General features: G+C 41.8%; 1 protein-coding gene across 1 annotated transcript in view; it reads left to right on the forward strand.

Annotated features, from left to right (window-relative positions):
* LOC147608346 (myosin-11-like) overlaps window positions 1-24952 on the forward strand; it is a 342241-nt gene that overhangs the window by 210177 nt on the left and 107112 nt on the right. The window lies entirely within an intron of this gene.

Below are 24952 nucleotides of genomic sequence, written 5' to 3' on the forward strand. Positions count from 1 at the left end.
GCAAGATCTATAATACTCGGACATATGTCACAGATCTTCAAAAAGATCGTTTATCTTATTAAGCAATTATTTTCCAAACCTCTTAAGTCTTAGGATCTCATTGACGAAATCAAATAAAAATTTAATAATGTATCATTTTTGGCAGAATCATGAGGCGAGCGAACCGTGGTGGCCGACAGCCAGATCCTCTCAATGATGAGGAAGAGCTAGACCCCGATGTTCGGAAGGCCCTTCACAGAACTCAGCCAGGACCCTTCAAGGGTGAAGGGGTGAACTTGGGTGAGGCTGTGGAGAAGTGGGTTGAGGCCATGGAGGAATATTTTGATGTCACTAGATACGAGAGGAGCAAAATGGCTCCCCCGCGAGGCTGAAGATTGTGGAAATAGCTAGGGTGGCATGGAGAAACCATTGTGATACCAACCATCTGGATAGGAATACCCAGTCTTGGAATGCTCTCAAACCTTAGCTAGGGTGGCATGGAGAAACCATTGTGATACCAACCATCTGGATAGGAATACCCAATCCTGGAATGCTCTCAAACCTTATCTAAGGAAGAGATTTTGTCCCCCCGGATTTTTAGAAACTAAGATGAATGAATTCTTAGAGCTAAATGAGGGGAGCAAAACTATTGAAGAATATCACCACCAGGAATTTGCTCTTCCCCTCAAGTACTCACCACCACTAGACGAAGAGTAGTCAAGAATGCCAAGCCAGGTTCCATGGCTCAAGCTGTAAGAATGGTGAAGGACTTTGCCAAAGCCTTCATCGTTAAAGTCCTGCTAAAGCCAGCTCCCTCATCCTTCAAGAGATTCCGAACACCGGGAAGTTCTTCCAACCTTCCACCTCCTAAGAGACACCAAGGTCCTAACCAGAATCTGAAGTCAGGAAGTTTCAGGAATGAAGGAAGACCTTTTCCTCAAAGCTCTTTCTCACGAACTCCGACTCATTCAAGAGAATGCAGAGGGAAGAGCTTCGAAGTGAGAACAAGTGTTTTGGTTGTCAGGGTTTTGGGCACACCAGCTCAAAGATTTCCCATCTCCTTCTGTGGGCCAAGGAAAAGCCAGGGTCCTAGAGTTTAGAGATAGACTTCTTCATATCAGTCCAATCAGGGTTCCCCCTCCAAAAACCCCACAAGAGTGCCAGCTCAACAACTTGCAACCTCCATGCAAAGCTGTAAGATTCCTCCCCCAACCCCTTTTTGATGTCTAGTATCTTCCCTTGTAATCAATCCCTCTTCAGAAATATAAAGACCTTGTTTCTAACTGTTTTAGCCTAGAGAGAGAAAATTATTCTAGAGAGAGAATATTTAGATCATGAATATTTTTGGATAGAAAAATAACTCATCTTATTAAAATAAGTTCCCCTGAAACAGAAATTCAAAAAGAATTTTCCAATGTACAATTGGAATTAATTGGAAATAGGTATAAAGAACCTTAGTCTAAGGGTCTAGATTTTCAGAAATTTTTGGATTATGGTCCAATTAAGGTTCCTATGGGCCAATAGCATCAATCCATGTGTAGGGAGGAGATAAATCCAAATTGTAAAAAGAAGATACCCAAAAATGAGTAAATGCTCACATAAGATGAAGAGTTGAAAATATACAAGGTTTATTAGTAAAAAACTATGAGAAATATTAAAAATATGAGATATTTTGGGTATCCAAAAATGAGTAAATGCTCACATAAGATGAAGAGTTGAAAATGTACAAGGTTTATTAGTAAAAAACTATGAGCAATATTAAAAATATGAGATATTTTGGGTATCCAAAAATGAGTAAATGCTCACATAAGATGAAGAGTTGAAAATGTACAAGGTTTATTAGTAAAAAACTATGAACAATAAAATTTTGACACATATGTAAGGAAGGGGAGTTCTTTAAAGAAGGTGCATATTTCATATAAGATGAAGAGTTGAAAATGTACAAGGTTTATTAGTAAAAAGACTATGAGCAATAGAATTTTGACACATATGTAAGGAAGGGGAGTTCTTTAAAGGAGGTGCATATTTCACATCCTTGAATGAGTTTTGAACTCAAAAATAATGTGATATTTTTATCTCTCATATCTCTTGAACCAAACCAAATCAAAATGGAACCAAATCGAATCAAAAAGTAACCAAACTAGGTCCAAATCTAGTCCAAATTCAACCAAACTGACTTGGAAAATTCTAGAATCAGTTTGTTTGGTTAGGAGCTCAATTTTTCCTATAAATAGAAACCTCCCCTTGTTGAAAAAAATATAGTGTCTTATGCTTTGTTACTCTACTCCACCTAAGCCAAGAACTGTGAATTCTTTAATAATTCACTAGTTTTTGACACTTCTCTCTTTCTTCAATCCCCATTGGTGGCTCCATCAACATACTAAACCAATTGATTGGTTGGGGGCCTCTACCGTGAACAAAGAATCAAGCAAATTATAAGATAAGTATAGTGAATTTTGATTTTTCTATAATTTCTCAATGTTTCTCTCTTCTCAACTCCTCTCAAGCTTGAGAAGCTTAATTGGTATGGTTTTTGAATGCTATTGAAGTTAATTAATTAATGATAGTAAAGAATTACATAAATTTCTATTTATGTTTAATTCTAATGGTTTTTTCTCTCTCTCACAAATTAATGGTTTTTCTTTATCTATGCTTTATTTTTTTAAGGGTTAATGATCCAATTAGGGATCATTCTAATCATTCCCTTAAAGATAACCTATCTTTTAAAATAATTGAGATTTATTAGTTATAGTAGCGGAGCTATGGCAAAATTTTATAAAAATTTACACATAAAATAAATTCATTCAAAGCATGAAAAGAGGATTTCCTACCATATTCTAGGAATTATCATCCTAGATTAATTGAAAGAATTTCATAGTAATCATGGAAAATTTAAATTTTTATATTATGCATAAAAGATAAATATATTATTATAAAAGTGTTACTTTTAACATAATTGAATTTTATGCATAGAGGTATGCATAAAAGATGAATATTTTATTATAAAAGTGTTACTTTTAGCATAATTGAATTTTATGCATAGAGGTATGCATAAAAGATGAATATTTTATTATAAAAGTGTTACTTTTAGCATAATTGAATTTTATGCATAGAGGTATGCATAAAAGATGAATATTTTATTATAAAAGTGTTACTTTTAGCATAATTGATTTTTATGCATAAGAGGTATACATAAAAGGTAAATATTTTATTATAAAAGTGTTACTTTTAACATAATTGAATTTCATGCATAGAGGTATGCATAAAATATAAATATTTTATTATAAAAGTGTTACTTTTAACATAATTGAAATTCATGCATAAAGGTATGCATAAAAGATAAAAATTTTATTATAAAAGTGTTACTTTTAACCTAATTGAATTTCATGCATAGAGGTATGCATAAAAGATGAATATTTTATTATTTTATTATAAAACTGTAAAGAAAAAAAATGATTATTTTATTATAAAAAGTTATTTTCATCATATTGAATTTCGTGCATAAAAATGAAAAAAAATAAATAAATTATTATTTTATTATAAAAATATTACAGAAAAAAAATTATTTTATTGTAAAAGTGTTACTTTTATCATAATTGAAAATTCTTGCATAGAGGTATGCATAAAGGATGAGTTAGGATGTAATAAGATGAGTTAGGATGTGATAAGAGGTGTATGAGATGTGATAAGAGGTGTATGAGATGTGATAAGATGAGATAAGATGTATATGAGATGAGTTAGGATGTGATAAGATGAGTTAAGAAGTGATAAGATGTGTATGGAATGAGATAAGAAGTGTATGTGATGAGATAAGATGAATATGGGTTGTGATAGGGTGAGAATGGATGTGATGAAAAAGAATAGATGAGAAGGCGTATGGGGTTATATGAATGGGAATGAGGAAATGGTGTATGGATGTGTATGTATGGATGTATGCATGTAGATGTGAATGTAAGCATATAGATATGGAGGTATGGATGTGAATGAGCATGAAGATGTGGATGTATGGATGAGGATGCATGAATGTGCATGTAGATGTGGATGTGAAAATAGATGCATGGATGTAGATGTGGATGTATGGATGTGGATGTGGATATATGTATGGATGTGAATATATGATATGTGATGTGAAGGAATCTGAAGTGATGAGATGGAAAATGATGTGATGGGATGAGTACACATATAACTGGAATGTGGAATAAACAATGTGGATTGATGAGGGATAATGTGGAAAAATGAGAGTTAATATAGAAACTGTATTTTGTGACTGTTTGTAAATGCTGTTTGTAAATGACTGTTTTATGTCAAGATTGCTGGGAAAGCATTGTGACCATCTTGTGATTAAGATCGTGGAGACCTAACTGATAAAGTTGCAACTGCTGACGGAGAGTCAATGAAGGACGTCTCGCGTAGCAAGGTCGGCCGAGGTCTTGACCAGCCTCGGTGTAATTAAAATGGTAAGCTTCCGGTACGGCGGATGAGGGACCAAGGAAGCGGCCTATGAGTGAAGCGCTAGGTCACCTGCGAAGGATCCTAGAGGGTGCTGACCATATGGTGCTCGGGCTCTGGGTCGCCTAGGATACCCACGCGTGCGTCGAGGAAGATATTGGAATAAGAGTAGGAGTTGTTTTCTGAAATCGGGCATGGATCTGGTTGATTGACCTTGCTGGTCTTCAATGGATGAGTCCATGGCTCTTTATATGGATCTGTTGGTTGATCTTGCTGATCTTCAATGAGAGTCCATCTTGATAAGTGATTATATTGCCGAGTATTATGGGCTAGGGAGTAGGAAACGGCCCCTGAGTGGACAGGTGGTGAGCGTCCTAGTTGCCAATGATGCCATAGATACTCTGATGAAGGAATGATGGGAAAATTAAGAATCAACTGGATAAATTGGAAGATGGTGATCAGTGATACTATGGTTTTATTAAAGGATTGTTTTAAACTGGTTGAATCTGTGAAAAGGCAATTTCATATTGGGTGTGTGAGTGGTGTGACTAGTTTTATTCTTGCATGAACATCCGGCTAGGGGGCCTTGGAACTCTTTTCCTTGGTACCCGGGACAAAACCTAACCAAATTCTTAATTGGATCCCATCACTACAGTGGTTGGGCGGTTGGCTAACCCATGGGACTGGATGGGGTTAGGCTGGACTGATGGATCCGTAAATCGAGACTCAAACTTTTGTTTTTACGATAGATAAAATAAATCTCGAACAGTAACTATTCTATGGATAGGAATCAACGGCTGTGCCTCTTGAATGGGGAAAAAAGCGTTGATCCCAATGATCCAAGTGTAAGTTTCTTCCTTGATCTAACCAAGTATCTTATAGATGTAATTGGATCAGCTCGATCAGAAATGATCTTGACTACGTTAGAGTAAAAAGTTATCCTGGTGGAATCGCCCGTGCTTTCCGATAAAGGAAGTTTTTCCGGGTTCGATTTTGGAACAACCGATAGATTAGTCTCTTATCCGGATATCCGTGGTGGGCGAGGCCCCGAATGTGGGACCCCTGTCCCGTGCGAGAAGAGCTACTTCCGCTGTCTGCTAGTATCCCGAATCTGTTGCTCGGCGGGAACAGGGATCTTACAAAAGCAGTCTTCGAAATCCCTCCCATAATTGGGGTAACCAAAGAGAGAGAGTTCCACTTTAGACTGCAGCATTTAGAGCCATCACTATAGCTGAGGAAGTGGAGGAAGAAAAAGGACATATCTATGCCGCAATTGAGCATCAAGGGAAGAATCGTCAAGCTTTTGATTGATTCAAGCAGTACTCATTCTTTTATTTCCCCATGATGTCTGCGTAAGTTAGTCCTACATTAAAAATCAGGGAAACTTATGCAAGTGGAATTGGCCAGTGGAAAGATTCTTTTCACACACCTTGAGACAAACCTTATTCAGTTTAGTCTAGATGGGAATGTAACAAATTGCCAATTTAGAGTCCTACCCTTGGGAATCTATGATGGAATCCTTAGAATGGATTGGCTCTATAAGAATCAGGCGGGCTGACATTCATTGTCTCACAATGGAACCATCTCTTTCCTTGACCTTCACGGGAATAAAGTTGAAGGAACTAGAATTTCTGGATCCCCAGTGCTACAATTAGTCAAGGCTTCTAAATTGTTAAAAGGGCTCAGAAAGAGGCAAGCTGTTTATGTCGTCGCGTTAAGATGAATCCGATAGACATAAAATGCAAGGCTAAAGAACCACAGTGGTTAAGTGAGTATGCAGATGTGTTCCTAGAAGAGCTAACTGAGATGCCTCTGTCTTGCAAAGTAGATCATGAGATCGAGTTAACCCCGGGAGCTCAGCCACTAGCCTAGCGTACATACAAAAGGCCAGTCACTGAAGCTATAAAACTTAAGGAGTAGTTAAGACAACTGTTAGAGCAAGGATTCGTCAGACCCAGTGTTTCACCTTTGGGGTGTGCCCGTTCTCTTTTAAAAGAAGAAAGATAGAACGTTAAGACTCTATATTGACTACAGAGGATTGAATAAATTTTAATAATTAAAAATAAGTATCCTATCCCTAGGATTGATGAACTTCTGGATCGGTTAAGTGGAACCCAAATGTTCACAAAGATAGATCTCAAATCCGGGTACTACCAGATCAAAATCAAGGAACAAGACATCCCAAAAACAGCATTCAATACTCGCTATGGGCATTATGAGTTCACAGTCATACTGTTTGGATTGACTAATGCCCCGATGACATTTAATCATCTTATGCAGGATATTATCAGAGAATACTTGGATGATTTTGCTCTTGTCTTCTTTGATGACATCTTAGTATACTCAAAGAATGCTGCAGATCATGAAGATCATGTGAGTAAGGTCCTGGAAATCCTAAGGAAGCACCAACTCTTTTGCAAAAAAGAGCAAGTGTTCTTTCTCTACTGACCACGCGGAATGCTTGGGATTCATAGTGTCTAAAGATGGGATTTCTCCTGACACTGTAAAGATCCAAGCAGTCGTATATTAGCCGGAACCCAAGACGATAAAGGAAGTGAGAGGATTCCTGGGATTAACTGGATGGTATAGAATCTTTATACCAGGTATGCTCAGATAGCATCCCCTTTAACTAACCTTCTCAAAAAGAGTACCCTATTTCAGTGGACTGCTATGTGTTAGAGTGCCTTTGATAAGCTAAAGATAGCCTTAGTAACCAACCTTGTCCTTAAATTGTCAAATTTTACCAAATCTTTTGAGGTAGTTACTGATGCCAGTGGTTTCGCCTTAGGCGGTGCTCTTATGCACGAAGGTCATGCAGTGGCCTATAAATCTAAAAAACGCAAAACACATGAGAGAAATTATACCGTCCATGACTTGGAGTTACTCTCAGTAGTTTATGCTCTAAAGTTGTGGAGACATTATCTTTTGGGACAGAGGTTCACCTTGATGACATATCATCAAAGTTTGTAGTGGATCTTCACCCAAAGGGATCTCAACATGTGTCAAAGGAGATGGATGTAGACCCTGTAGGAACTCGATTTTAAAATCAAGTATCGGCAAGGGAAAGAAAATGTGGTGGCAGATGCACTCAGTAGAAAAGCCTCCTTTCTTGCAATTACAGCGGTGACAAATCCATTAATCAGTGAAGCAAGGGAGAGAATCATGCAGGATAAATTCTTTGCCCCTATTGCTACCCTTCTGATGTAGGAAATGCATAAGACAGATATCCGGACAAGAGAGACTAGCCCGTTGGTTCCTCCGAAATCGAACTCGAAAAAACTTCTCTCGCCCGGAAGGCACGGGCGATTCCATCAGGAAAATCATCTAACGTGAGAATTGATCTAATGAGTCTATTTGTATCGGGGCATGTCTATAGCCCACTATCGCTATCTTATGCATTTCCCCTGAGGAGGTTTTGACTTTCTGGAGCCAAGATGCTCTATGTACATATTGCAACCTTTATATAAATAAAGAAATGTTTTGTGGAAATTTTCCTAATATTTAAGTGATTGTTTATTATATGATGAATTGAAGAAGCAAGATCTATAATACTCGGACATATGTCATAGATCTCCAAAAAGATCATTTATGCAATTATTTTTCGAACCTCTTAAGTCTTAGGATCTCATTGACGAAATCAATTAAAAATTTAATAATGTATCATTTTTGGTAGAATCATGAGGCAAGCGAACCGTGGTGGCCGACAGCCAGATCCTTTCACTGATGAGGAAGAGCTGGACCCCGACGTTCGCAAGGCCCTTCATAGAACTCAGCCAGGACCCTTCAAGGGTGAAGAGGTGAACTTGGGTATAAGGCTGTGGAGAAGTGGGTCGAGGCCATGGAGGAATTGTTGGAATTAGGGTTGCAGGAATGCACACACAACTTCAAGAAGATGAGGAAGCTTGAGCACAACACAGTAGTGTATTATGAGTGCCAAAAATGAAAGATAACAAGCCCTAGAAGATAATGGGCGTATATACAATGCACGGGGGAAAAAACCTCCTAGTGAGGGAAAAAGTGCCCCGGCGGTCCTAAGTGTGTTCACACACATCACTACTATAATATGGTAACAAATCCCCCCTGGAGTGATGCGGTGAACAAGAGCTAGCACTCATGTATAGGGAAGTGTCTAGCTATGTGGACGACCACAAAAGGGAGTAAGCCCAAAGCTTTGCGAAAAGCTTCGAACTTCTCACGAGGCAGAGCCTTTGTGAAAAGGTCTGCAAGGTTATCCTGTGTTGGCACATAAGCCAAACTGATCTCTCCTGCAGAGAGTCTCTCCCTGACATAATGGTAGTGCACCTCAATGTGCTTCGTACGAGCATGGAACACTGGGTTCCGCGCAACTGCCAATGCGCTCTGACTGTCAGTGAAGATGGTGGTGGCAGATGGCTGCCCAACACCCAAATCAGCCATAAGGCGTCTGAGCCACACACACTCAACCGTAGCTGTGAAAGCTGCCCTGTACTCAGCTTCACAACTAGAAGTGGCCACAGTAGGCTGCTTCTTGCTCAACCATGATATGCATGAGCTTCCAAGCATGAAGCAAAAACCACTCGTGGACACGCGTGTGTCATAACAACCAGCCCAGTCAGAATCTGAAAAAGCATGTAAATCTGGCGGCAATGATCCCCCCTTGGGATAAAACAGCCCAAGATGCCGAGTACCACTCAAATAGCGAAAGATACGCTTCACTGCCTGCCAATGCTTAATGCCTGGGCTATGCATAAATCTGCTCACCTGTGAGACTGCAAACTGAATGTCTGGCCTCGTAATGCATACATAAATGAGGCAACCAACAGCTGTCTGATAGAGTGTGACATCAAAGTGATCTCCAGCATCATGAAGACTCAACTTCAAACCTGTCTCCATTGGAGTAGCAATAGGCTTGCAGTCTTCAAGGCCAAATCTCCGCAACAATGTTTCAATATACTTTGTCTGACACAAAGCAATACCTCCATCACACTGCTTAAATTGCACCCCCAAATAATGATGCAAATGCCCCAAATCTGACATCTCAAAAGAGGCATTCAAATCAGCCTTAAAATCAGCAATATGACTCTCATTTGGTCCTGTGAGCAGCATGTCATCGACATAGAGAGCAATGATTAGATGTACACCATCCACACGTTTAGCATACAAAGTGCTTTCTGTTGGACTATTCTGAAACCCATGTGCAGTCAAATATGCATGTATTTTTTCATACCAAGCTCGTGGAGCTTGCTTTAAACCATATAAAGCCTTTTTTAACCTGCACACTTTGTTTTCCTGCCCTCTTTGAACAAAACCACGAGGCTGCGATACATACACCTCCTCATGCAAATCTCCATTTAAGAACGCAGTCTTTATGTCCAGCTGATGTACATTCCAACCATTATGAGCTGCTAATGCACAGATGCTACGAACAGTGGTCATACGACATGTGGGAGCAAAAGTCTCATCAAAATCAATGCCCTTCTCTTGAGCATAACCTTTTGCAACAAGCCTAGCCTTATGGCGATCCACTGTGCCATCAGGCTTACGCTTCAATTTGTATACCCACTTAGTGCCAATGGCCTTCTTGCCAGGGGGCAAGTCACATAAAGACCATGTACCATTCTTCATAATAGCATCATATTCTGCTTGCATAGCAGCCATCCAATTTTCTGAACTTTGTGCCTCATCAAATGAAACAGGCTCACTTTCATCGCACATACTAGAAACAGCCAATGCATAACAATCTGACGCATAAGAGGCACCATGAGAGCCAGAACGAGTGCGACTAGACAAAGGGGCATCCAACTTGCTGTCACGCAAAGTCTGCACCAGCCATCTAGGCATATTCCTAGAGCCCTCAATCTCTTGTCTCTCATCCTCAAGTGCATCATGCACATCTGCATCAGATATAGGCTGATCTGTGCCATCATTTAAAACCTGCATAGGCTGAAAAACTGCCTCATGAGGTATTGCACTTGACTGTGCACCACTGAAAAGAGGCAACAATGTATCATAGACATCACGTGAGCTGATATCTGTCTCCTTAGTACATGAAACCAAGGGCTGAACTGCATCTTCCACAAATACAACATCACGGCTAACCAAAATGCGCTTTGTCTGTGGATGATACAAACGATAGCCTTTGCTCTCAGCACTATATCCAACAAAAATACATTTGACAGCTTTGTCATCCAATTTTCTGCGATGTTGCACAGGCACTAATGCATATGCCAGGCAACCAAAAACACGTAAATGGCCAACAGATGGCTTGCGGCCATGCCAAGCCTCATATGGAGTGACAACCTGTAATGCTTTGGTGGGACACCTGTTTAGTACATAAGTGGCACACATGACAGCCTCAAGCCAAAAACCATGTGGTAGACTTTGACTCTTAACCATACATCTTGCCATTTCCATGAGAGACCTGTTTTTTCTCTCAGCCACACCATTTTGCTGTGGTGTATACGGCACTGTACACTGGTGTTTTATCCCACGCTCAGCCAGAAATGCATTAAATTCTGAAGACATATACTCCCCCCCTCGATCTGAACGGAGGGTGCCCATCTTACTTTCTGACACATTTTCAGCCATAACCAAAAACCGTTTGAAGCACAAAAACACTTCGGACTTTGCCTTCAAAGGATATACCCATGCATGCCTGGTAAAATCATCAATGAAAGTCACGAAGTAAAGGTAGTTTCCAAATGATGGAGTTTGCATGGGACCACAAACATCACTGTGAACAAGCTGCAATTTGCGTTCAGCTCTCACTGATCCATCTTTGGGAAAGGAAGCACGCTGCATTTTACCCAATATGCAGCCCTCACAAACATGCTTGACAGGTGCCTCAAGCTTAGGCAAAGAAGACACCATTTCAGATTTCTGCAGGCGCAGCAAACTTGCAAAATTCAGATGACCAAAACGTGCATGCCACAGTTTTGCATTTGAAATAGCCTGCGTATCCATAATAGCACATGCTGAATCCTCTACACATTTGCCATCCATATTGAGCTTATACAGCCCTCGACATAGTGAACCAGATGCTACAATGATGTCACCACAAGAGAGATCATGAACAGTACATCTGTCATCCACAAATTTTATAACCAAACCTGTTTTGGCAAATGCGGAGACTGACAGCAGATTCTTTTTGATCCCTGGCACATACAATGCATCAAAAAGTGTAAAGGTGTTGCCATTTGCAACATTCAGCACAATCTGTCCAACTCCTTCAACGGGATAAGAGGAGTTATTGGCACAAGTGACAGTATTCCCTGTGGGAGCAGACTCAAGGAAGGTGAATAAACTGCGCTGCGAGGTGATATGCTTAGTGGCACCACTGTCAAAGTACCATACATCTGAATCTACTGCAGACATACATGTGTCATGCAAAGATGGGTCATAACTGCACTGCGCATTGAATGCCCATTCTGTATCTAGCACAACATTAGCAGATTCATTGTTAGAAGGAGAGGCATCTGCAACAACAGCCATACCAGCCTCTTTCTTCTTAGCCTCTTTCGCAGCCAGCTTAGGACACGCTTTGATGACATGATCATTTCCCTTACAGTACTTGCAAAATGTCTTCTGTTTGTCACCCTTCTTCTCATCTTTGTCTTCCTTCTTTGGTTGCGCAGCATTTGCAGATTTCTGCTTACTAGAAGAAAAGCCAGCTTTACCTTTCCCGCTTCTCTGACTAGCAACAAAAGCTTGATCTGCGACACGCATAATATTCCTGTTTTGCCTTGACTGGTCTTCTTGCAGCAAAACAGAAACTAACTCCTCAAATGATAAGGCATTGGGATTGCCTTTCATCATCAAGCGAAGAGTGGAAGCAAAACCCTGATAAGAATCTGGTAAACCATTCAAAACAGTCTGCACAAGTGAACTGTCTGACAGGATTTCATCTGCAGAAATGAGCTGCTCTTTGAAATCCTTGATCTTTGTCAAAAAGCTATCCATAGAATCACCTTCGTTCATATGCTCACTCTCCAACTGTTTTCGGAGGTAAGCAACACGAGCCTCATTTCTTGCCTGATACAATGTGGCAAGTACATCCCAAGCATCCTTAGAAGTCCTGCAAGAGCGAATATGTGGGATAATGGTACGTTTGACAGACAGCGCAATCAAGGCATGAGCCTGCGCATCTCTACCATCCCAACGAATCTGCTCTGCTGAAAGTGGTGGTTCTCGAACAGCTGCTACAGCACTTGTGCCTGCACCATCATCAACAGTACCTGTTTCTGATGTGTTTGCAGCATTCCCAGCCACAATAGGACGTGCATCAATACCCTGCACAATATTCCATAACCCCTTTGCTACCAATACATGTCGCATCATATATGCCCACAATGGATAGTTGGTGCCATCCAACTTATCCTCAGCAGCCAACATGCGGAATACATCATTGTTGTCAGCCATGGCCAATGACTGTACTATTAGATGTAAATGCTGTCTGTAAGAGGTAAACCTGTATAAAAATGACCTGTGCTATGTAGCACAGCCCAAAACAGACGAATGGGCACCTGTCCTGCAGATTTTAATCTTGACAGAAAATCTGCACAGTAGGACGATTTTGCTTGCGCTGTACTTGGAATGCAAAAACGGAGGGCGAAATGACCTCAGATCAAAATTCTGAAATGACCATGCCCTACGGGCTTTCCCACGGCATATACTAACCTGCAGACGCTCGTGAAATCTCGTCGCAATCGGAGGAGATGAAGCGGCAGGTGCCGGTGATGCTGCCCGGGAGGTGGAAGCCTGCTCTGATACCAATTGTTGGAATTAGGGTTGCAGGAATGCACACACAACTTCAAGAAGATGAGGAAGCTTGAGCACAACACAGTAGTGTATTATGAGTGCCAAAAATGAAAGATAACAAGCCCTAGAAGATAATGGGCGTATATACAATGCACGGGGGAAAAAACCTCCTAGTGAGGGAAAAAGTGCCCCGGCGGTCCTAAGTGTGTTCACACACATCACTACTATAATATGGTAACAGGAATATTTTGATCTCACTAGATACTACGGGAGGAGAAAAATGGCTCCCACGAGCCTAAAGATTGTGGAAACAACCAGGGTGGAATGGAGAAACCATTGTGATACCAACCATCTGGATAGGAACACCCAATCCTGGAATGCTCTCAAAGCTTATCTAAGGAAGAGATTTTGTCCCCCCAGATTTTTAGAAACCAAGATGAATGAATTCTTAGAGCTAAACGAGGGGAGCAAAACTATTGAAGAATATCACCAGGAATTTGCTCTTCCCCTCAAGTACTCACCACCACTAGACGAAGAGAAACTCATGGCCAGGTTCATTTGGGGAATAAACACCCTAGTCAAGAATGCCAAGCCAGGTTCCATGGCTCAAGCTGTAAGAATGGCGAAGGACTTTGCCAAAGCCTTCATCGCATTAAAGTCCTGCCAAATCCAACTCCCTCATCCTTCAAGAGATTCCAAACACCGGGAAGTTCTTCCAACCTTCCGCCTCCAAAGAGACACCAAGGTCCCAACTAGAATCTGAAGTCAGGAAGTTTCAGGAATGAAGGAAGACCTTTTCCTCAAAGCTCTTTCTCAGGAACTCCGGCTCTTTCAAGAATGTAGAGGGAAGAGCTTTGAAGTGAGAACAGGTGTTTTGGTTGTCAGGGGTTTGGGCACCAGCTCAAGGATTTCCCATCTCCTTCTGTGGACCAAGGAAGCCAGGGTCCTAGAGTTTAGAGACAGACTTCTTCGTATCAGTCCAATCAGGGCCCCCCCCTCTAAAATCAGGGTAACCCCACAAGAGTGCCAGCTCAACTTGCAACCTCCATGCAAAGCAGTCTCCGAACTCCCTCCCAGAATCGGGGTAACCAAAGAGAGAGAGTTCCACTTTAGACTGCAGCATTTAGAGCCGTCACTATAGCTGAGGAAGTGGAGGAAGAAAAAGGACATATCTATGCCGCAATCGAGCATTAGGGAAGAATCGTCAAGCTTTTGATTGATTCAAGCAGTACTCATTCTTTTATTTCCCCAAGATGTCTGCGTAAGTTAGTCCTAAATCAAAAATCACGAAAACTTATGCAAGTGGAATTGGCCAGTGGAAAGATTCTTTTCACACACCTTGAGACAGACCTTATTCAGTTTAGTCTAGATGGAAACGTAACAAATTGCCAGTTCAGAGTCCTACCCTTGGGAATCTATGATGGAATCCTTGGAATGGATTGGCTATATAAGAATCAGGCTGACATTCATTGTCACAATGGAACCATCTCTTTCCTTGACCTTCATGGGAATAAAGTTGAAGGAACTAGAATTTCTAGATCCCTAGTGCTGCAATTAGTCAAGGCTTCTAAATTGTTAAAAGGGCTCAGAAAGAGGCAAGCTATTTATGTCGTTAAGATGAATCTGGTAGACATAAAATGCAAGGCTAAAGAACCAGAGTGGTTAAGTGAGTATGCAGATGTGTTCCTAGAAGAGCTGACTGAGATGCCTCCGTCTTGCGAAGTAGATCATGAGATCGAGTTAACCCCGGGAGCTCTGCCAGTAGCCCAGCGTACATACAAAATGCTAATCCCTGAATCCATAGAACTTAAGGAGTAGTTAAGACAACTGTTAGAGCAGGGATTCATCAGACCCAATGTTTCACCTTGGGGTGCGCCCGTTCTCTTTTAAAAGAAGAAAGATGAAACATTAAGACACTGTATTGACTATGGAGGATTGAATCAATTAATACTTAAAAATAAGTATCCTATCCCTAGGATTGATGAACTTCTGGATCGGTTAAGTGAACCCAAATGTTCACAAAGATAGATCTCAAATCCGGGTACTACTAGATCAAAATCAAGGAACAAGACATCCCAAAGACAGCATTCAATACTCGCTATGGGCATTATGAGTTCACAGTCATGCTGTTTGGATTGACTAATGCCCCAGTGACATTTAATCGTCTTATGCACGATATTATCAGAGAGATATTATCAGAGAATACTTGGATGATTTTGTTCTTGTCTTCTTTGATGACATCTTAGTATACTCAAAATCAAGGAATAAGACATCCCAAAGACAGCATTCAATACTTGCTATGGGCATATTATGAGTTCACAGTCATGCTGTTTGGATTGACTAATGCCTCGGCGACATTTAATCATCTTATGTAGGATATTATCAGAGATTACTTGGATGATTTTGTTCTTGTCTTCTTTGATGACATCTTAGTATACTCAAAGAATGCTGCAGATCATGAAGATCATGTGCGTAAGGTCTTGGAAATCCTAAGGAAGCACCAGCTCTTTTGCAAAAAAGAGCAAGTGTTCTTTCTCTACTGACCACGCGGAATGCTTGGGATTCATAGTGTCTAAATATGGGATTTCTCTTGATGCCATAAAGATCCAAGCAGTCGTATATTAGCCGGAACCCAAGAGACGGTAAATGAAGTCAGAGGATTCCTAGGAATAACTGGATGGTATAGAATCTTTATACCAGGTATGCTCAGATAGCATCCCCTTTAACTAACCTTCTCAATCAAGAGTACCCTATTTCAGTGGACTGCTATGTGTCAGAGTGCCTTTGATAAGCTGAAGACAGCCTTAGTAACCAACCTTGTCCTTAAATTGCTAAATTTTTCCAAACCTTTTGAGGTAGTTACTGATTCCAGTGGTTTTGCCTTAGGCAGTGCTCTTATGCAGGAAGGTCATGCAGTGGCCTATAAATCTAAAAAACTCAGAACACATGAGAGAAATTATACTGTTCATGACTTGAAGTTACTCTCAGTAGTTTATGCTCTAAAGTTGTGGAGACATTATCTTTTAGGAGAGAGGTTCACCTTGATGACATATCATCAAAGTCTGTAGTGGATCTTCACCCAAAGGGATCTTAACATGTGTCAAAGGAGATGGATGAAGACCCTGTAGGAACTCGATTTTAAAATCAAGTATCGGCCAGGGAAAGAAAATGTGGTGGTAGATGCACTCAGTAGAAAAGCCTCCTTTCTTGCAATTACAGTGGTGACAAATCCATTAATCAATGAAGCAAGGGAGAGAATCATGCAAGATAAATTCTTTGCCCCTATTGCTACTCTTCTGATGTAGGAAAGCAAGACTCCTTAGGAAATGAGTCGAGTTCTTGGGTACAAATTGGTTGAAGGATGCATGTATTATAATAATCGGCTATGTATTCCCAAATGATGAGGGAATAAAGGGAAGGATTATGAGAGAAGCCCATGATAGCCTCATAGCTGGACATCTAGGGTTTATAAAAACCTATATGTCTGTGAAGAAAAGCTTCTTTTAGCGAGGACTCAAAAAGGATATACTTGATCATGTGCGGCAATGCTTAATGTGTCAGAGAGTCAAGGCAGAGAGAGTCAAGATGCCAAGGAAATTGCAACCCCTAGACATTCCACAAATGAAGTAGGAATGTATCAGTATGGATTTCACTACACTACCTTCAGTGCAATCAGGTTACAATTCCATTTTTTGTGGTAGTTGACAGACTAACCAAAGTTCCCCATCTGATTCCAATGAAAGAAACATACACTGCAATGGATGTTGCCAGAGTTTTACTTAAAGAGATCTTCAGATTGCATGGCTTACCTGAGAGGATAGTAAGTGATAGAGATCCCAAGTTTACGTCAAAATTTTGGATTGCATTCTTCGAAGTAGTAGGAACTTTCTTGGATCTCAGTACAGCCTATCACCTTGAAATAGATGGCCAGATTGAAAGATTGAATCAGGTAATAGAAGATATCCTTTGGTCATGCTATGGTGGCAAGGAACCCAAAAAGTGGTTAAGCCATTTGTACCTGGTTGAATTTGCTTACAATGCTTCTTATCATCGCAGCATTGGGATGAGCTCTTTCAAAGCTCTGTATAGACAAGATTGCCTTACACCATTGACTTGGTCCGACCCTTTGATCAGAGTCAAGATGTCCAAACAGATGCTTGATGACATGGACCACTAAATGCAATCAATCCATAAAAAAAGATATTAAGGTAGCCCAAGATACGCAAAAGCAATATGAAGATAAAAAGAGATCTGAGAGAATGTTTGAAGAATCAGATATGGTCTTCATTCGAGTATGACCCAAAAGAAGTTTCTTATCTTTAGGGAAGTATAAGAAGCTCTCTCCTAGATATTGTGGACCGTATGTTCTTTAGGGAAGTATAAGAAGCTCTCTCCTAGATATTGTGGACCGTATGTTCTTATAAAGAAAGTAGGCGATTTAGCTTATAAACTTCTTCTGCCTCCCCATCTCAATGTACATAATTTATTCCATGTCAGTTTGCTTAAGAAATATGTACCCAGCCCGAGTCACGTTCTTGATGATGAACAATTGATTTCTCTGACTCAAGGCTAGATGGTACTCTAGCTTGAAGAAATCCTTGACATTTGGGAGAAGGTTCTCACGAGCAGAGTCCTTAGCAAAGAGTTTTTAGTCAAGTGGAAGTTCTTCCCTCTAGAAGACGCCATCTGGGAGAAAGAAGAAGCATTGGTAAAAGATTACTCCCACTTTGCGAGATGAGGACATCTCGCGTTTTTCAAGTGGGAGAGGATGTAAGATTCCTCCTCAGCTTGAATAATGAATAAGCTTTTACCTCAATCCCCTGTAATCATTCCCTATTTCAGAATGCAAGAAAATATTATTTTTCCTTGTTTTTACGTAGAGAGAAGAAAAAATCTAGAGAGATGTAATTAAATATTGAGATATTTTTAGATATAAAAATTCTCCTAATATCTAAAATATATTTCCCTAAAACAAAAGTTCAAAATAAATTCTCCAATGTGCATTAGGAATCAATTAAAATGATATAAGGGACCTTAGCCTAAGGGTCTAGATTTTCAGAAATTTTTGGATTATGGTTCAATTAAGGTTCCTATGGGCCAATAGGATTAATCCAAGTGTTGGGATGAGATAAATCTAAAGAATAACCGGATAAATTGAAAGATTGTGATCAGTGGTACTATGGTTTCATTAAAGGACTGTTTTAAAGTTAGCTGATGCTAAGAAAAAGGTAATTTCATATTGGGTGTGTAACTGGTGTGGCTAGTTTTATATTTGCATGAACTTCCGGCTAGGGGGCCTTGGAACTCTTTTCCTTGGTACTCGGGACAAGACCTACCCAAATTCCAAATTGGATCCCATCACTACAGTGGTTGGGCGGTTGGCTAACCCATGGGATCGGCGGATGGGGTTAGGCTGGACTGATGGATCCGTAAATCGAGACTTAATTTCTGTTACTACGATAGATAAAGTAAATCTCGGATAGTAATTGTTCTATGGATAGGAATCAACGACTGTGCCTCTTGATGGGGAAAAAAGCATTCATCCCAATGATCCAAGTGCAAGTTTCTTCCTTGATCTGACCGAGTATCTTTATAGGTGCAGTCGAATCAGTTTGATCACTAATGGTCTTGACTACGTTAGAGTAAAAGTTATCTTGGAGGAATCGCCCGTGCTTTTCGGATAAGGGAAGTTTTTTCGGGTTTGGTTTTGGAAAAATCGACGGTTTAGTCTTTTGTTCCGATATCCATGGGCGAGGCCCCGAGTGTGGGACCCTGCCCCTCGCAAGATGTGCTACTTCCACTGCTAGTGTAAGATCCCTGTTCCCACCGAGCAACGGATTCGGGGTACTAGCAGCAGAAGTAGCACTTCTCGCGCGGGACAGGGGTCCCACACTCGGGGCCTCACCACGGATGTCCGGATAAGAGACTAATCCGTCGGTTGTTCCAAAACCGAACCCGGAAAAACTTCCTTTATCGGAAAGCACGGGTGATTCCACTAGGAAAACTTTTTACTCTAACGTAGTCAAGATCATTTCTGATCAAACTGATCCAATTGCATCTTCAAGATACTCGGTCAGATCAAGGAAGAAACTTGCACTTGGATCATTGGGATCAACGCTTTTTTCCCCATTCAAGAGGCACAGCCGTTGATTCCTATCCATAGAACAATTACTGTCCAGGATTTACTTTATCTATCGTAATAACAAAAGTTGAGTCTCGATTACGGATCCATCAGTCCAGCCTAACCCCATCCGATCCCATGGGTTAGCCAACCGCCCAACCACTGTAGTGATGGGATCCAATTTGGAATTTGGTTAGGTTTTGTCCCGGGTACCAAGGAAAAGAGTTCCAAGGCCCCCTAGCCGGAAGTTCATGCAAACATAAAACTAGCCACACCACTTACACACCCAATATGAAAATTGCCTTTTTCTTAGCATCAGCTAACTTTAAAACAATCCTTTAATGAAACCATAGTACCACTAATCACAATCTTCCAATTTATCCAGTTGATTCATAATTTCCCATCATTCCTTCATCAGAGTATCTATGGCATCATTGGCAACTAGAACGCTCACCACCTGTCCACACAGGGGCCTTTTCAATAGTTCCTAGCCCATAATACTCGGCAATATAATCACTTATAAAAATCAAGATGGACTCTCGTTGAAGATCAGCAAGATCAACCAACAGATCCATATAAAGAGCCATGGACTCATCCATTGAAGACCAGCAAGGTCAATCAACCAGATCCATGCCCGTTTTCACAAAACAACTCTTACTCCTTGTTCCAATATCTTCCTCGACGCACGCGTGGGTATCTGTTACCATATTATAGTAGTGATGTGTGTGAACACACTTAGGACCGCCGGGGCACTTTTTCCCTCACTAGGAGGTTTTTTCCCCCGTGCATTGTATATACGCCCATTATCTTCTAGGGCTTGTTATCTTTCATTTTTGGCACTCATAATACACTACTGTGTTGTGCTCAAGCTTCCTCATCTTCTTGAAGTTGTGTGTGCATTCCTGCAACCCTAATTCCAACAATTGGTATCAGAGCAGGCTTCCTCCTCCCGGGCAGCATCACCGGCACCTGCCGCTTCATCTCCTCCGATTGCGACGAGGTTTCACGAGCGTCTGCAGGTTAGTATATGCCGTGGGATAGCCCGTAGGGTTTGTTCGTTTCAGAATTTTGATCTGAAGTCATTTCGCCCTCCGTTTTTGCATTCCAAGTACTGCGCAGGCAAAATCGTCCTACTGTGCAGATTTTCTGTCAAGATTAAAATCTGCAGGACAGGTGCCCATTCGTCTGTTTTGGGCTGTGCTACATAGCACAGGTCGATTTTATACAGGTTTACCTCTTACAGACAGCATTTACATCTAGTAGTACAGTCATTGGCCATGGCTGACAACAATGATGTATTCCGCATGTTGGCTGCTGAGGATAAGTTGGATGGCACCAACTATCCATTGTGGGCATATATGATGCGAAATGTATTGGTAGCAAAGGGGTTATGGAACATTGTGCAGGGTATTGATGCACGTCCTATTGTGGCTGGGAATGCTGCAAACACATCAGAAACAGGTACTGTTGATGATTGTAACGTACCCATCTTCACTAATAAAGAAATGTCCATGTAATTATGAGTTTTTATGGTATAAATATCAATGATTTAATTATTTGAGTCATTTTCACTTAGAATCTTCAAATTCTGAGCCCAAATTTGGAATCTGCGCGCGATTTTACCCTAATATGGGATTTTACAGTATCCAAAACGGACACCGGATCAAGCTTATACGCTAATTTCAATCATTTTAGTTATAAAACGGCGACCTTTAAACCTTAATAAATGCACGACCGCACGTCCGTTTGACGAACGGTCTGAACCCCTGCGACCAGGAGAACCTCCCGGACAAAAAAAATTTTCGCCCCCCGGGGCGGTCCGGCACGCAAATCGAGGCGGGCGCCCCAAATTTGGGTACCCCGCCCCAAATTTTGGTCCGTACACACTTACTAGGGCGCCCGTACAATGGCCACCCAAGTACCAAAGGACGGCCGCCCACTGTTTGGTCCACGCATACCCTTGGGCGGACACCCGGACACCCAGACCGGATAAGGTACATGCGTACCACTCCTTTCCCAGGCAACCAGCACCGTACCTTTCCCGTAGACCCATGCAGGCCACTGATCCATAGCCTTTGAAGGTACACCGTCCTTTCGTCCTTCCTTTGCAGCGCCCGCACCCTCACCCCTCAGCTATATAAACCCCCGGGGTGCTCTTCAGTTGGCACGCACTTCTGTGTAGCGTATGCCCTGTTGTGCTGCCGTCCGTACCGTCATAGCGTACTTGCTGCAAGTACAGCCGCCCTTGCAGCCACCCCTCTCACAGCCCCTCATTTGGCTCTTTTCAGATAAGCCAATTTTCCTCCATCCTCCTCTTGCCGTGGACCAGTGTCCTTAACTCTTCTTCCCCCCCCCCCCCCCCCCCCCCCGTGTGAATAGACTTACAGAGAGGCTTGCAGCCACCCCTCCCAACCCTCTCCACGTTTTTGCCTTTGGCCTTAAGGACACCCTCACAATTCCCCCCCCCCCCCATTTGCGTAGACTTTAGTAAGGGATTTTTTACTCAAGCAAGGGTTCGTGCGCCGTTTTCTTTTGCTCATACGGTGAGCAAACGAGCTCGGAATTCAGATCCGACTGAAGCGTTTCGATCGCAGCAGCGAGCTCTACAAGGCGACACCTACGATGGCCTCATCTCGGAGACGGCAAAATATTACCTCAAGAGGCGCACGTAACAACGAGATGGAGGGAGATGCGCCCAACGCGGCTCCAGTCCCTTTTCAAGCCGCTCAAGGAAACGGTGGCCAGGTTAGATTGGTTAATTTTCAAAAGAAGAGATTTTTTTTCTTAAAATTAGTATTAATGAATGGTGTCTTTTCCTCTTAAAATGACGACATAAAAATTATATGAAATTATGAATTATGTGATGTTGTTTTCGATAAATTACGTTGAAATTGCTATCTTCATGAATTGTGAATGCTATGCTTAGAAAATTGCATTGAAGATTGTTATCTTTGGAATTCAAGATTTTTTTTGGCTTCAACGCTAACTCCGTTCCGTGCTTGTGTAGCCGGGCGGCGTCGTTAGTAAAGCCCGGTAATGGTCCAAGGTATCCCTCATACCTTTGGAGGAATAAGGATCGCCGATTGAGGCGAGAGATTATGATGCTGCCTAGTTCTGAGGGCCCAGGCTAGTGCGGTGAATTAGCCCACCCTAGTGCGCAGACATCCCTCTGAGGGGCGGGAGGATCGAGCGATGGAGCCTGAGAGGGCGACAGGCCGGCTTGAGTCCTCGCCAGCGGCCGACGATGAGGTGTATGGTCCCGTAGGGTTTTGCCCAGCATGTAGAGGCTGGAAGGCCGAATTCTAGATCATCGGCAGAATAAGAATAAGAGAGCCGGATTGGCTTGTATGGAAATGGATTCATGTATAAACTTTTTATATAATTGCATCTTGTCTTTGGTATGATTGTATTGTGTAAGAAGGCTGTTATAACGAACCTTGTGAAGAAGGGCCCTAATTAAGGAATATGCTTATTTATGTCAAACAGTGTGGTAGTATTAATTAGATAACAAATTGATGCGTGAGTAGGGTGGAAAGTGGGAGGATGGAATGCCCTGACGGCACCATCCTACGGATGGGTGGACCCGATTAGTCGGGTAGCTTTCCAACAAATTAAGTGGAAGCCCTACGTTAGATAGTTAGGTTCTTGGGCAACTCTATTCAAGAGACTAGGTCAGCGGCTGTGCCTTGCATAAGATGAGGAAAAAAGCGTTGTCCCTAGAAATCAAGTCTAAGTAATTGCCCAATTTTTGATCAATTGCCCTATGGGTGATTTGATGTTTAGGAAATCACGCTCCCCCTGCGGGATAGAGCTAGGTCATACCTATGAATCGTATCCTTGAATCTCTACAGGGTCAAGGTGTCGATGAATAGGAAATTTTTTCTAAGATAAGACTTAGCGGACTATCTTAAGTGTTTCTCCCATTTTTAGAGGGAGGAACCTTACAATTGGTATCAGAGCAAGTTTTGACTCCTAGGAATTGCAGTTTAAGGATTGTTTTGTAATAAATGTTTTACCTAACATAATGCTAATTAGTAAAGACATCCTACTAAAACAAATAAGATTGAAATGATGTTTGAATGCTTGTAGGAAGAGGAAGATGCCTACTCCAAATTTCTAGTTTTCCAATGCATCTTCGAGACTGCTAGTCACTCCTCGAATTTCGAGTTTCGCGACACCATGATGCAGATATTAGAGAAGATATCCCTCCCTCATTTCTCTCGTATTCAGAGAGGATGGGGCAGAGATTTCTGGAGTCGTGGGCCGAGATACTTCTTCATCCGAGCAGATCAGACTGGGAACCTCACCACCGACCTTAAGCGGATTCGTTGGATTGAGAAGCTAAAGATGGTCCGCTTATTTTGGTTCGTCGGTACCCCCAGGGATGACACCTCGGTGACTATAGATGGGGTTCGCATACCTCAGGATCGTTGGGTGTATGACAAAGTGATGCAGGTCTTACCTGCTGATAGAGTAGCAGTGTTAGGACCCACCCCGATCCAGAGTTTACCACCCTTACCATCAGTTTTTAGAGTCTTAGAAACTACAGCGGAACCCCCATATTTCACATATGTGGACCGCTCTACCCTTATGTCACAGTGAAGCCTAGGAATTTCCCTTGATGTCAAATAAGACTAATTATATTAGTCTCAGATCTTTGTAATAAAACTTGTCCTTGTAAATATTTGGAAATAAAATAATTTCAATGGTTTTGCTCTCCAAAAATTAAGCGTTGTGCAAATATGAATCTTGTAATCTTAAAAATTGTTTTTACGATGGTGACCAGGATGACCACCCTCCACTTCCCAATGCGCTTTACACCGATACCCAGGAGAAGAAGCTCCTGCTCAAGCAAATGCAACCTCCCTCTTTTAAAGGAGAAGGTTCAAAGGTTGAGAAGGATGCTGAAGTCTGGATTGAGGCGATGGACGATTATTTCTCTGCTGCCGGTACTGGAGTAGCAAATCAGTCTATGCTCGCACGGTTTCGCCTCACTGGAGATGCTAAACTCTGGTGGAAACAGTGGTGCCGTGACAAGGAGGTCACCGAGCATTCTCAAACGTGGGAAGACATCAAGCAGGCAGTGAAGGAAAGATATCTTCCTCCATCCCATGAGTCCATAAAGATGAATGAGTTTTTTAGTCTTAGACAGTGCACCTTAACTCTTGAGGATTACTATTCCAAATTTATTACCCTTCGGAAGTATGCCCCAGCTATGACTACTTCCCAGCAAGTGGCTCGTTTCTGCCAAGGGCTAAATGAACCCCTAGATTCCCGCCTTGAAGCAATGAGGCCAACCACTTTACAGGATGCTCTCATACGAGCTAAGCCCCTTGTGAAAGAAATGAAGGCTAACAAACCGAAGAATCAAAAGAGATCTTACCCTGAGGCAAACCTTAGAGATCAACCCTACAAGAAACCTCAACAGAATTTTCCCTACTACAACAGAGGGCGACAAGGTAACTCTTTTGCCCCCCGCTCGTATGCTGCTTCTTCCAGAGAAGGCCCTCTGTGTTTTGAGTGCAATGAGCCGGGACACTTTAGAGCCAACTGTCCCAAGTTGGCAACATCATTCCCCCAAGGTAACAGAGGAAATCAAGGCCGTGGAACCCCTACCCACCAAGGTGCAAGAGGCAGTGGCCGTGGCAGAGGCCGCGGAGGAACAGT

Source organism: Cibotium barometz, chromosome 53 (assembly GCF_041138505.1).
Source record: "Cibotium barometz isolate CiBa-2024 chromosome 53, ASM4113850v1, whole genome shotgun sequence".
Classification (NCBI taxonomy): domain Eukaryota; kingdom Viridiplantae; phylum Streptophyta; class Polypodiopsida; order Cyatheales; family Cibotiaceae; genus Cibotium; species Cibotium barometz.